This window comes from Nematolebias whitei, chromosome 5 (assembly GCF_014905685.2).
Source record: "Nematolebias whitei isolate Nwh7 chromosome 5, NemWhi1, whole genome shotgun sequence".
NCBI classification, from domain to species: domain Eukaryota; kingdom Metazoa; phylum Chordata; class Actinopteri; order Cyprinodontiformes; family Rivulidae; genus Nematolebias; species Nematolebias whitei.
Genome location: NC_056502.1, coordinates 52,248,965 through 52,255,130, shown reverse-complemented (window position 1 = coordinate 52,255,130; position 6,166 = coordinate 52,248,965). Strand labels below are relative to the sequence as shown.

Genomic DNA, 6,166 nt, shown 5'->3' with positions numbered 1-6,166 from the left:
CTTGTAACAAGGTGTCTTCAGCTGACCCTGAAGCTTGTGGTGTTTCAACTTCCTCTGTTCCTGCAGGAATGATTCATTTCTCTGATGCTCTGTCTGACTCTGTTCTTGCTCCATGGACTGTGGAACTAAGAGACAGTTGAGCTGTGCGTGTTTGTATCGTCAGTTTAGAGAGGGGGAGACGCAGCCCGCACCGCCAGCTCAGAGCGGAGTGGGGAGGAAAAAAAAAGACGAGTGGCAGTTTAGAGCTGGATGGAGAGACAGCTGACACGTGCGTTGTTTGTTTTTAGCTTTTTAGCTAGCTAGTGTTTCACGCAGCTAATTAGTGTCACACCAGTACCGACAGGTGGAGGCGGGGGGGGGGGGGGGGGCATTCGGTGTGGTCGTTGGGCGCACTTGGTTCGGATAAGGGGGCAGGGCGCCCTGACGTATTGTCATGAAATTAGCATATCATGATGTCATTTTTTTGCCCGGGCAAGCTTTTTTTACAGGTACTATTGTGAACGATATGATATGGCCCAGCCATATGTAGAAGCAGCCCAACTTTCTCATTAGTACAAGAAACATCCCTGTTTGACATTTTGGATGTGAGTGTTATCATGCTCAAGATTGAAGTGTCTGTATGAAAGCACGTGCTGTTGAACAACAAAAAAATCATAATACCAATTCATAGCTTGGTATAGAAACCACAGCAGGTTTAATGTTTTTTGCAATCTTGTCTAAACAGAAATTGCGATCATCAGATTACCATGTGCACATGTAAAGTCTTTAGCATCAACATACTAAAATGACCTCATTTCCTTAAATTAATTGTTAAAATTGAATAGTTTTCATTTTATACTATTTATATCTTAACATGTGATTCTTGACCTGCCATTGTGTATCTATTCCTAACAAACCCAGCCGGTGGAAGCAGATGGTCCTCTTGTCCTGTGCCTGGTTCTGCTAAAGGTTTCTTCCTCATGAGGGAGTTTTTCTTTCCACTGTTGCCTTCATGCTTGTTCAAGATGAGAGTTCTGTGATGGAGTTGAACTCAAAACAGTCTGCTGCTCAGATAAATAATGTTAAATTATTATTTTATATATGGATGTTTCTGTTCAGTCCCTGAGACTTCTGCTGTGACTTGGCGCTAAATAAATAAACTGAATTGAATTAAAATATAGAAGGTTTCCTGGAGATTGTTCACATGTAAACTGAGCCTAAGGAAGGAATTCTTGATAGCCCCAGCAGGGGGTTGAAAGTACGTTCATTTTCATCTAAATCACAGGAAGAAGACCCCAAGAGGACAGACTTTGTATCTCTAACCAAAATATTTAAATGCCAAAGATGTTGGATGGAAGTGGTACTGTGCATCCAGAAACTATTCACAGCACTTCACTTTTTGTTATGTTACAGCCTTATTCCAAAATGGAATAAATTCTGTTTTTTTTTTCCTTTAAAATCTACACACAATGCCTTATAATGTTCAGGCCCGGTTAATGTTCAATGTTCTAAGGAGACTTCCTCAGACTGAGGAAGTCTCTCGGATGAGAGACGAAACGTTTCTACATTTTTTTGTTGATTTGCTTTGTTTTTTGGGGGGTTTTTTTGAGTGTCCAGAGGACCAGATTTAACTTTTTTAGACTTATAATGTTCAGTTCGATGGTGTTCAGATGGTTTCTGGAGTCCTCCCTCTCCCCTGCCAACTTGTTTGAAGCAGTCATGGCCAGAGTTGTTCAAAACATCCATATTCCTGCTCAATAATCCAGGTAGAAGATTGAACAAAGTTTAGTCAGGTCCTCTGGACCATCTTAGCATCATCAAACTGGTTGACCCATTATGCGAAGGTGCTATTTATAAGAATAAGTTTGTTGTGGCTCCTCGGACTGATGGTCTTTTTGATGAAAGACAAAATGTTTCAACAAAAAGAAATCGTCCAGAGGACCTGACTTGACTTTGTTAAGGTCAGCCCAGGATGTCCCCCGCCTTAACTTTGACTTGACATTGCTGGATTTTTCTTCCTAGATTATTGAGCATGAATCTCAATTGTGTTTTGAAATGTTTGAAAATGTATTAAAAATAGAAAACTAAGAAGTCACATTTATGTAAGTATTCACAGCCCTTTCCATGAAGCTCCAAATTGAGCTCATTAATTCAGTCAACCTTTATTTAAACAGATAAGTCACATTGAGCCTCAAAGACTCGTTTACAAGTGAGAACTGTTTGGACAGACAATAAAAAGTGTTGAAAAATGACACATAGGGTTTGGAGACAAAAAAAAATCCTAACATGTTTTTCACCTCTGTTTGAAGGTCAGCAGTGTGATAATGAAAACAAAATCTTGCACACGAGCACATAATGACACTGACATTATGTGGGGTGGGCGGAGGATGCAAGGGCAGTGAGCATGTCCAGAGACAACACACAGAGGCACTGCAGAGTTCAGAATACATCACTCAGTTCAAATTGTTCCCTCTGGAGAGATCTGGACACACTCAGGGGGTGCCGAGGACGACCAGAGACAAATCCAGAGAATCTTGAAATGATGACAGAATGCTTATTCAGCTGGGCTCCTCTAAAAAGTCCATGGAAATTCCTCAGTAGGAGGGGAGGGAGGGGTTAGAGCATCAGGTTTACAAAACTTTCCAGGCAGGTTGAGATAAGACTGTAAGGATGTTACTTTTCTGTGGCCCGGTGTGTCTGTTTCCCTCGTGCTCCTCATTAGTTTCCATTGTTGCCACCTGTGTCTCGTCCCAGCTGTTTGTCATCATGTCTCGTCTTCTCCCAGTATTTAAGTCATCCTATTCTGTCTTGTCCTTTGTCGGGTCGTCTTCGTTGGGTACGCTTCCTTGGGTCTCCTGAGTCTCTCTTTGTCTTCCTGGTTCCTCGAGTTCCCCGTGTCTCCTGAGTTCCCCGTGCCTCCCTCCTTGTTTATGTAAGTTTGCTGCCCCGTCAGCTTGTTTATTTTGTACTTTTCATTTAACATTAAAAACCTATTTTTGTTTATCTGCCGAGTTGAGTCCCTGTTCTGCACTCTGGGTTCGCTCCGACCACAAATCCTAACAAAGATGGCCTGTCAAGGCCAGTCAAGGAGCCAAATTCAGATAAACATGATTGTTTTTGGGACTGGCAGAACTTTCCTGATTATGTCTGCCCAGGTCCAGATTTGCTGCTGATGACTTCATTGATTGTTGATAGATCAGGAACCAACCAAATCCAAAAAGCAGGAACCAGTTATCATAAATCCAATTATAAATGCATCCTTAAAATCCACAGATGGCAGCAGAGATAGACACGTCATCAAGTCTTCCAAGTCAATGATATATCCAGCTGCGTGCGTGCCAACAGGACAAATCGGCTAGCCTAAAGCCTGTCTTCAAAGAAATGTTATCAATTGTGTTGAGGAATCAACTGACCAAATCCAAGTCCATAGTTATAATTTGGAAGATTTGTAGAAGAGAGGCTCTAAAGCAGTTTCACAGACAGGACAGAGCAAAAGCAAAGCAGAGAGGGAGAGGAGGAGATGTCCGCCCTGGAGAAGATCAAATGTTGAATGAGCTCAGATGCTGTTTCCACTGATCATCCTTGAGATGTTTCTACAACTTAAATAATGGAGTCCGCCTGTGAAAAATTCAGCTGATTAGGCTTGAATTGGAAAGGCACACACCTGTTAGAAGAAGAAGAAGAAAATCCCACAGTTGACAGTGCATGTCAGAGCACAAACATCGAGCATGAAGTCAAAGGAACAGTCTGTAGACATCTGAGACAGGATTGTGTTGAGGCTCAAATCTAGGGAAGGATACAAAAAAAAATTGCTGTTTTGAAGGTCCCAATGAGGTCAGTGGCCTTCATCATTCATAAATGGAAGAAGTTTGGAACCACCAGGACTTTTCCTAGAGCTGGCTGGCCATTTAAGCTGAGCGATCGAGGGAGAAGGGCCTTAAGGTTGTTAACAAAAAGTTCTAAAAAAAAAAAAAACAGGGAGCGCTGGCCCTGCAGCCCACACATAATACCGGCCCACCGGGAAATCTCCAGAGCCTCCCGCAGCCATGCCGGGCCTGATTTTAATACTCTCGTGACAAATTCCTTCATTTCTCACAATCTCAGTCATGGCGTCAACGGGCAAGGAGGAAGAGATCACTTGCCTCTTGGCAAAAAAAAAAAAAAAAAAAAAAAAAGTCTATTAAACTAGACTATGGATGAAGAAGGTGAATTTAATACATTGGTGTCATATACAAAACAGTCCATCACCGGGCAGTTTATTGTGCCACACCGAGTATGTGTATGCAGTCATAAAAATTGATATTTGCGCTGACATGCCTTGCGGGTGTCCGCTTTTGAAGTCCACCCAAGTTTGTGGGACCCTTTAGTCAGGGAGTTTACCAAAAACCTGATGGTCACTCTGTCAGAGCTCCAGCATTCCTCTGTGGAGAGAGGGGAACCTTACAGAAGGACAACCATCTCTGCAGCAATCCACCAATTAGGTCTGTATGGTATAGTGGCCAGACAAAAGCCACTCCTTAATAAAAGGCACATGGCAGCACGTCTGGAGTTTAAAAAGGCACCTGAAGGACTCTCAGACCACAAGAAACAAAATTCTCTGGTCTGATGATACAAAGATTGAACTCTTTGGTATGAATGCCAGGCGTCATGTTTGGTGAAAACCAGGCACCGCTTATCATCAGACCAATACCATCCCTACGGTGAAGCATGGTGGTGGCAGCATCATGCTATGGGGATGTTTTTCAGCAGCAGGAACTGGCAGACTGGTCAGGAATGCAGAAATGCACAGAGACATCTTGGATGAATACATGCACCAGAGAGCTCCTGACCTCAGACTGGGGCGACGGTTCATTTTTCAGCAAGACAATGACCCTAAGTACATGGCCAAGATCTCAAAGGTGTGGCTTCAGGAACACTCTGTGGTGGTCCTGGAGGGGCCAAGATCTCAAAGACATGGCTTCAGGAACACTTGGTGAAGATCCTGGAGAGGCCAAGCCAGAGTTCAGACTTGAACTTGATTGAACATCGCTGGAGATATCTGAAAATGGCTGCACAGATGTCTCCCATCCAACCTGATGGAGCTTGAGAAGTACTGCAAAGATAAATGGGACAAACTACCTAAAGATAGGTGTGCTCAGCTTGAAGCATCATATTCAAAAAGACTTGAGGCTGTGATTGCTACCAAAGCTGGATCATCAAATTATTTAGCCAAGGCTGTGAATACGTATGTAAATGTGATTTCTTAGATTTTATTTTTTAATAAAGTGCGCTGAAGTGGTTCGCAGCCAGGAGGAGACCCAGAGGAAGACACAGGACGCGCTGAAGGGACTATGTTTCTCAGCTGGCCTGGGAACGCCTTGGGATTCCCCCGGAGGAGCTGGACCAAGTGGCTGGGGAGAGGGAAGTCTGGACCTCCCTACTTAAGCTGCTATCCCCACGACTCAACCCCAGATAAGTGGAATAAAATGGATGGATGGATAATAAAGTTGCAAACATTTAAAAATTACATTTTTTATGTTGTCATTAAAGAGTGTTGTGTGGAAAAGGGTGAGCTGTGAATACTTTGTGGACTATATTTTCAGCCACATTAAGAACTTTGCCAGGTTCTCCTCAGTTATGTGTCTTTAAAGAACTCAGCAGTGAGCTGGTTATTCTCAAAGCTTTCTTCAGGTTGAGAGATGGACAGCTCTTACTGGCAAAGTAGCTCGTTGTCTAAGAACATGAATGTTCTGTTTGCTATAACTCTATCAACAGTTTTTCCACTTGTGGTTAAAATTAACAGGAAAAAAAAAACAGTATGTCTAACATTTCCTCAGTATGACCAGGAAATGTGAACAAACTTCTGTTTGTAGCTTTAGCTTATCACATTACTACACTATGGTTATTTTTTTATTTTTATTTTCAGGCTGAAGGAAAACTAACATTTACATTTCAACCAGCCCACAAAGGAACTTTGTTGGTTCTTCGTGTTTTCCTTTGCTATAAACACACACACACACACACACACAGGTTTGTTTTGCTATCTTTGTGGGGCCTTTGCATTGACTTCCATTCATTTTTCATTCATTTCTATAGCCTAACCATGACCTTTATCCATAACCTAACCATTACCAGTACATACCTAACCCTAAACCTAACACATCCTCAATTCACACCTTAGTCCTAAACCTAGCCCCTAACCCACCAA

The 6,166-nt window shown here is 42.5% G+C and overlaps 1 protein-coding gene across 1 annotated transcript in view; it reads right to left on the bottom strand.

Annotated features, from left to right (window-relative positions):
* LOC119409578 (adhesion G protein-coupled receptor B1) overlaps window positions 1-6,166 on the bottom strand; it is a gene marked incomplete at its 3' end in the record, with an annotated part of 116,123 nt that overhangs the window by 93,035 nt on the left and 16,922 nt on the right.